Here is an 8,639-nt window from a genome sequence, read left to right as displayed (position 1 = left end):
CCAGGAGAAAGTGTTTTACTAGTCCACTGCTACTTCAACACGAAATGCTAAAAAATTCATATTTAAAACAGACTTGGAGCTAAAGCTAAACACACACACATTCATGCATAATCTATTTGAATACACTATAGGAGATCAGTAGTTATAAATATCCTGTGATAATACTTTAGTAAAGTAACACGTTGTTCATTTAAAAGTGCATATATGGTTTTCCGATCCGCCATCTGTGGTGGAACCACCACCAAGATGCAGATTTTCGTAAAAACCCTGATGTGAAAGACCATCACTCTTGAGGTTGAACCTTCGGATACAATAGAAAATGTGAAAGCCAAGATCCAGGATAAGGAAGGAATTCCTCCTGATCATCAGAGACTGATCTTTGCTGGCAAGCAACTGGAAGATGGACGTACTTTGTCTGACTACAACATTCAAAAGGAGTCCACTCTTCATCTTGTGTTGAGACTTTGTGGTGGTGCTAAGAAAAGGAAGACGAAGTCTTACACTACTCCCAAGAAGAATAAGTACAAGAGAAAGAAGGTTAAGCTGGCTGTCCTGAAATATTATAAGGGGGATGAGAATGGCAAAATTAGTCACCTTCGTAGGGAGTGCCCTTCAGACGAATGTGGTGCTGGAGTTTTTATGGCCAGCCACTTCGACAGACATTACTGTGGCAAGTGTTGTCTGACTTACTGCTTCAACAAACCAGAACACAAGTAATTGTGTGTGGATTAATAAAAAACATGAACTAAGAAAAAAAAAAGTGCATATATGTCTAACTCCCAAGAGGTTAGATATTGACATGTCTGGTTTTTCATCCCTCCTTCATTCACTTCTAACACCATTGATTAAAGCTCCTCTTTTGTGTGGTAGCATGAGGTTTTTAAAATCTCTCTCTGCCACAAGAAGGCCAAACAAGGAGAGGGCTGGGTCAGGTTAAGTGACCTGAAGTGCATCCACCACATGACTGGAGCCTGAGAAGAGGCCAGGTGGGAGTTCACTCTGTCTGGAGTGGGGGGAGAGTCAGCATTAGACTCAGTGAGGTGAAGGTGGAACTGAACCTTGAAAGAGTAAGCCTTTGCTGGGCCACCTGCAGAGGAAATGGAGGTTCAGGCAGTGGGAACCATAGAGACAATAAGATGGAAAACCCTGAGAAATTCACTCTCTACTCCTTACTATCCTCAGTATCAAACAGGAAACTGCATCACAGTGGCCTAGAGTTCCTTCTAGTTCTCTGGACAGATTCACACATGCACACACATACTGCAAAATTATGCAAGTGGATTCTACTTCTCTGAGATCAAGTTCTTCATCTGTATTTAGAATTCCAACTACTCCCTCGCCCTTAGCCACAGCATACTATCCCCCTTCTCTACTTAATTTTTCTCCAAAGAACTCACCATGCTCCAATACATTTGCCAATTTATTTTATTAGCTCTCTCCCACAGAATCATAGATTCCCAGAGGGCAGGGATTTTGTCTTTAGAGTGGTACTGTGTTCCTAGCACCTACAGCTGTGTTTGGCACAAGGCAGACACTCAATAACTATTTGTTGAATGAATAATGAATAAACCTGCAGAGTACATCATATGCTTTCAATGAATAAGCACATGTAAATCCTGTGCAACTGTGAGGTCACCTGTATGGGTGAATACTTAATTTTAAAAAATTATGATAGACATATATGGGTAGCATTCTGTTATTGCAGAGGTGAACTATTAGGCTGAAAAGCTAGATACGGGATCAGATCAGAGGGGTCACATCAAAGAGTTTATACTGCAGCTAGGCACCAGCAGAGAGCATTTTATCAGGGTGTGACCTAAGCAGATTCCATACCACGTGGAATCACTCTAGCAGCAGTGTGGAGGATAGTTTGGCAAAGCGAATTATAAAAGCAAGGTAAATTATTTAAAACCTTCTGAGCCTCACTTTCCTCGCCTGTAAATGGGGATAATAACAACTGCCTAACATACCTCACAAAGTTGAAAATGATGGTAAACTGATGTAATATCTACTAAAGGATGCTGATAGGAGGTTCTCTGAAAATTAAGTGTCAATATGTTGGATGCAAGATGATATCTGGATGTATATATTTGCTTAGAATAGAGCTCATGAGCAAGAAACTGACACAGAGGAAAATATTTAGTAGTAAATCAACCTTATCTTCTCATTTCTAGTTGCCTGCTGGACCTACCAGTGCAACACAATGGTGGAGAAGAATTTTATGAAATGGCTAAATTGGAATTTTCCACATACCAGTTTAAAGAGAAAAACTGGAAAGAAAAAGTCTACCTTGACATTCACTGGCTGACAAAGTACACAGGTCATCCCATCACTTTGTAGAACTGTGCAAACAGATGACTAAATGATTTGCAAAGATCACTGGAAAAAGGGAACTCACCACAAGATATCCTCTGAAAATGCCCTTCTGGCCCCTGGCCATTGCCTTAGATTGCTGTCATTCCTTCTTAAGTTCTTAACAAGCTATGGTGCCTTTCATATTTCAGAGAAGTGTAGGTTCCTGAAGTTACAGCCTGAGGTAACACAGAGAGATGAGTAATTTTAATCTCCATCTTTATTTAATTAAACAAATGGAAAACTGCCCCCTTCCAAATATATTATCCCATGCCAATTAAGTCATTAAGAGAGGTTCTTTGCTGAATTCTCCAGTAAGGGGAATAATTTTCTGACGGTTCACTTTTGGATGGAGTGCTGATTAGCCTTTCATCCAAATTTAAACCTTGCAAAACTGAGCAGTTTAAAATGCGAATCTGGAAAGCAAGACTATATAAGTACAGATCTGCTTTGTCTCCTCTGGTAGCCACTAGCCACATGTGCCTGCACAGGACTTGAAATGTGACTACTTCAGATTGAAATGGGCAATAAGTGGAAAATAACATGCTGGAATTTAAAACTTAGTACAAAAACAAGGATGTAAATTGTCTCATAGATCCCTGCTGTGGCAGTTTGAGATTATTTTGTGATTCCCAAAAAGAGAAAGATGTTCGTAAACAAATCTATTCCTCTGAGTGTGATATACTTTGATTACGTTAAATTCAGTGGAGTGTTTTTTTAATTAGATTAGCTGTTAAGATTAGAGCCTTTGATTTGACTACGTCATTGGGCATGACTCAGGTGAGTCCCCATCCCCTCGTTGGGTCTAATATAAATGGACACTTACTGAGACAGAAGAGAGAGCTCTGTCATTTTTGATCCTACTATGTGACAGAAAGGAGAAAGCTCAAACAATTAAAGCCCATGGGAGAAAGGAAACATTTCGCCTGATAGCGTACACCCGATCTTAGAAAGAGCGCTAAGACTGACATAGGAAGCCGTGAGAGACAAGCCTGATGCCAGCCTGCAGCTGAAATTGGAAAGAAGTAGAGCTGCTGAGCCTGAGAGGAAGCCCAGAAGGAAAGGCTGAAACCTCACAGAGATCACTTGCCATCTTGCTTCAACATGTGGCAGCTGACATTGGTGATAAAATACCTCTTATGGTACCTTGAGTTGGACTTTAAGGACTTGGAACTGTGAGCCTACCCCAAATAATACCAAAAGTCAATAGATTCCAGGTACTTTGCATCAGCAGTCCTTTGGCAGACTAATACAGCTGATATCTTCATTATTTTTACAAAACTAAGATCACGCCATGCATATAATTAGGTACTCAGACCGTTTCCACTTAACATTATAACCTGGGCACTTTTATGTGACATTAAATTGCCTTTGAAACTTTCATTTTAATGGCTGTGTAATGGTCCAGTGCATAGATACAGAATCATTTATATAGCTATTATGTTATTGGACATTTATGTTATTTCCTCACATTTACTATTACAGAAAATACCACTATAGCTAGATATATTGAGGCTTTCCTCTATTTCCTTTTGTAAAAACTGAACTAGTACTACTCTGAAGATTAAATGAGATATTTTATGTTGCAGAGTACATGGTATGTGGTAGAAAATTTCATGTAGTTCCCTCTGGATAACAGCTTCCTTAAGGTGATGTCTGCGGAAGACTCTGCAATTTCTACTGGTAACGTGCCTAAATACCTCAATGTCCCTCCAGGCTTTTTTGTGATCTACTGGATTCAACAGACCCAATTTTGATCTACTCAATTCAATGACACAATTCAAATTTTGAGCTCGTCCTTCTTGGTCCTTAGCCAATTTACTTTCCCTAAGCCTTTGACTTTTGAGCCCAATCATCCCTGTGTGTGTATGTGTGTGAAATACTGTTGTCAGTGCTTCTTTTGTGCCAGATGTGGGGATAAATGCTTTTCATGCAATAATGGGAATAACAGAAGTTATCTTATATTCTAATAGCCACTATTTGAGGTGCTGATTGTTTTTATCTCCATTTTACAGACAAGAAAACTGAGCAAGATTTCAAGATATGAAGTAACTTGGTCAAGGTTACACACATCCCCATTGGCAAAACTGAGACTTAAACCTAGGTCTCTTTGACTCTAAAGCTTACCTACATTGTGCATTCTTCTCTACTGCCTACCTTGGATAGACTTCCTCCTTTAAATACTAGGAAACTGTACCTTCTTGTGCTTCCTTCTACCTCCTTTACTGCTCCATTTTTTTTTACCACCCTCAAACTGTGGATGTTTTCAGTGACCCTACTCTCTCACCATGATTTCATCTACCCCATCAATTCTAAATGGTACCTTTCTCCATATCTCTCTCCTGAGCTCCAGAGCCTCATATGTAATATAGTGTTGATCATCTCCATAAAGAGTTTCAATTCACACTGAGAGTTCCCCAGTCTAGACCCATCTCCCTCCCCAAGTCTACCTGTTCTCCCAGGTTTCCTCCCCAAGTCTACCTGTGCTCCCAGGCTCCAGTTAGTCAGCTCTATCTTCCTTCCCAAAAAGGCTCAGTTCTAAAGCACCTTTACCTCTACTTCTCCTTAACCCCACAGCAATCTATGCCCAAATTCTGTTAATTGTACTTTCCAGGTATATCTTATATCTGCTCTTGTTTTGATGTTCCATTATGACTGGCCTAATAAACTAGTTGTCCCTAAAATGGATAATTGCAATAATTTTCTCATAAATCTAGGTTGATTCTGAGATCAGAAATTTACAAATATTACCATAGGGCTTGTCACATACTTAGTGCTTATGATAGCTTGGATTTTATGAATTCCCATTCCTGTGGGTGTGGGGCACTTTGATTGCATTAAATTTGGTTAAAGGATCTTTGATTAGATTGCTTTTGGGCCTTTGTTTGTACTGTGTCAATGAGGCATGACCCAGGATGGGTATTCATCCTCTTGCTGGTTTGTGTATAAACTGAGAACACACACAGAGGAAAAAAAGACACAGAAAAAGGGAGCTCTGTCATTTGACCCTGCCATGTGTGAAAGAGAAGACTCCAGGTTTGCCTACAGCTGCAGAAAGATAGAGAAGCCCTGAGAGACTCACGGAGAGAAACCAAGAGAGAAATGCCTGATCAACCACAGGTGACCCCAAGGAGAAAGTTGAGAGAGACCAGAAGACCTGCCATCTTGCCTCACCATGTGGCAGGATTCTAGGGTCTGTTAGCAGCCAACCTTAGGTGAAAAAGCATCTCTGATGGTGCTTTGATTTGAACATTTTCACAGCCTCGGAACTATAAGTTTTACCTTAATAAATTTCCCATTATAAAAGTCAACCTATTTCTGGTATTTTGCATGGGCAGCCTTAACAAAGTAAAACATGCTGATTACAAATTAGTTAATAATGATGATGAAACAATAATGATAATTATAGTTTTTAAAAATGTAGTCATTTATTCTAAGAAATAAGTTTTTTTTTTTTCCTTTATTTCAGGATCTCCTAAAAACAATTCCTCTTTTTATTCGGCACAAGCACATTCTTAGGTTTTTTCTCTACTACTTCCACCTCTGGTTCCGTTATTTGTCACATCATCTTAGGCCTGTGGCTTCTTTCAAGATTTTGCACTATTGAGGGAACTGACACAGGAATTGATAATTGTTCCTTCAAAGAAGGAAACAAGAAGGGAGAAGGATTTCAAACACAGATAAATAAAAAATACAAATGCGGTACAGAGTGAAACAGGTCGTAACAGCTATAAACAAAATGCTGTGTACACAGGCTGCATGAGGCAGCCAGTTTTGTTTGTATGAGGGTAGATGAGGCAGGAGTGTGAAGTGCCACTCAGAAATGAAAAGAGGGTTTGTGAGTAGGTTCCCTTCAGGCAAGGCCATGTTTTCTAGTTATGAAGTAAATGGCATTTGGAGTAATAAGAAGAAGGTTAAGGGAGAAGCTGAAGATAACAGCAGTAGAAATTGTCCACAAATTAAAAGCAAACCTTGGAGAAAGGTATGACCCTGTATACTGCAAAGTACTCTAAAGTGGCATTAATACTTATTCCTATGTGTTTTCTGGGACATGCCAGCTAGAGAAATAAAATGGCAACACTGAGTCTGTATGGAGTAAAGGGGCTTTGCAAGAATATAATATAGACAGTGGCTGATGTTTGGCTCTGCTGGAACTGTGAAAGACTTGGGGAGTTGCTATGTATACAACCTTGCCAAGACTCTGAGAAGTCCCTTTAACATAAATGGGATTGGCACCTATGTTGTGCACCTTTATAATATGTGAAGGACTAAAAATACTACTTTTTTGTCAGTCTAGACAACCCTCTCCTTCTCCTGGGACATAGATGCCTCCTCAACTCTGGCCAACCAGTTGCATGTGGGACTGCCATTCACCCAGGTTGGCTAGTCACTCAAGCCTGAAAGTCAGTCATGCTTCCATACCCACCCCATCCACTCCCATTGACATGGACAAAACAGTCCTTCCCTGGTGTTTTTGACATTTGTCACTTAAGGTGGATGGGGAAAGTTATCTCTTAGGTCAGAAACCCTTAAGACAGAAGTACAGAACTATGGGGGGAAGTAACCTTAGAAAGAAGGGAAATATACAAAGCGAGAAGGGAGTAAGAGTAGAGAAGAGGGAAGAGAAACGGGAGAGAACATGTGATGACTTACTGTTAGTGCCCCTGAATCCAGATTTTCCTGAAGTCAGCCCTATCACTGACCTTTCTGTGCTTTTTTTAAATTTGACCCTTATATTTGCTTTCCCTTACTGCAGCTAGGATTCTGTCATGTGTAAACAGGAGAATTATTAAAACAGATCTCCCTGTACTAACACTAAAAGAGTTAGAGGCTAGATAGGGTTTGGTTGAGGAAATCAGTTAAGGCTTCATGGGGGAGATAGCCTTTAAAGCAAGGTGAAACTCCCACAGGTGGAGATGAAAGGGGACATATTCCTGGCAGAGGAAGTAGCATTGGGCAAGGCTGAGGGATGCTTCTTACAGTGACACAGAAATAAAATAGATTCAGGCTAAGGAGGTCAATTTAACCAGAGCAAGGAAGAGAAGACTGAAACATCCCTCTGTTAGATGTTTGTGTGGGTGACACTTTCTTACCTCTCCCATCTCAACTCAAATGTCACCTCTTCAAAAGATACTTCCCTTAGCACCCCAGCTAATGTTCCCAGTTACTTTTCACATATATGTTTCATTGAATTTTGTATGTATGTAGTATATGTAGCACTTATGCCAAGTGCAATTATCTAACTTGTTGGTTCATTGATTAGCTGACTACCTCCCCCACGGGTCAGCAAGATCTGCAGGAGCTGGCATCTTCTGCACCTCTGATTGCCACTGCCTGGTAAGGAGCCTGCACAGAGAGGGCTCTCAGGAAATATGTATGAGGGTGAGTGGGTGAGTGGAAATAGAAAGAGAAGCGGGAGTCAGAAGTGGGGAGCTTCAGAATCCAGAATTTATTCAGAAGACAATATAAACCTGGGGATAAGTGGTCAGAGCTATGTTTTTAGGCAGCTGGTTTGTTTGGTTCCAGAAGTCAGACAGGCTGTGAGTGCCAACTGGCACACAGAGAATTTGAGTCCACAGCAAACACCCAAGCAAAAGGTAATGTTTATCACTCGAGTGAATCATCTCAGAGACTATAAGTCTTCGTAATCACAACAAAGAGAAGAATGACAGAGGCATTGCTTTTTCCCCCTTTCCTCCATTGCTCAGAGCCAGATCTTCTGCAAAGACTCTCATCTTCCTTCCAATGTTTCCACAGCCAGATTTTTCATATGAATCTACAATGGCTATTAGCTTTGTGACTCTAATCTTAATTGTTTCTAATAATTAAGTAATTTCTAAACATTATTTGCTTCCTCAATGAAATCATAATCCTTGTTACAGGAAAACATACTGTTTCTGCCACAGAGCCTATCACAGAAACAAAACCATTAAAGTGGTAAATAAGACAGGATTGATTGTTGATTGATAATGGATTTTATAATCACCTATGAGCATACGATTTTCTCCATAGCCATATCCGGAGAAGAGTTTCTTAGAGGATTCAAAATAACCAGCATGTCTGTCTGCCTGTTTATATCTGGTATTACAACCAAACTCACACCCACAGAAATGGCAATGCATGGGCACATGCTCCAAGCCAAACAGCTGGTACCCAGTTCTCCTCCAAATTTTTAAAATAACTCTGGCTTGCATGCTGAAAGAGCAGCTGAATGCTCCTCAGAGAAGTAAGCATAGTGGTAGAGAGAAGTAGAGTCAAGATTCAAGCCCAAGGCCTTCTCAGACAAA

At 40.3% G+C, this 8,639-nt stretch overlaps 1 pseudogene; it reads left to right on the top strand.

The window, feature by feature from the left end:
* The first annotated feature begins 214 nt into the window (after positions 1-214).
* On the top strand, positions 215-760 carry LOC101439399 (ubiquitin-ribosomal protein eS31 fusion protein-like; annotated as a pseudogene).
* The last annotated feature ends 7,879 nt before the right edge of the window (positions 761-8,639 follow it).

The sequence above is a fragment of the Dasypus novemcinctus genome, chromosome 6, assembly GCF_030445035.2.
Source record: "Dasypus novemcinctus isolate mDasNov1 chromosome 6, mDasNov1.1.hap2, whole genome shotgun sequence".
NCBI classification, from domain to species: domain Eukaryota; kingdom Metazoa; phylum Chordata; class Mammalia; order Cingulata; family Dasypodidae; genus Dasypus; species Dasypus novemcinctus.
Note: the sequence above shows the minus strand (reverse complement) of the source record. Positions and strands in the feature narration are given on the sequence as shown.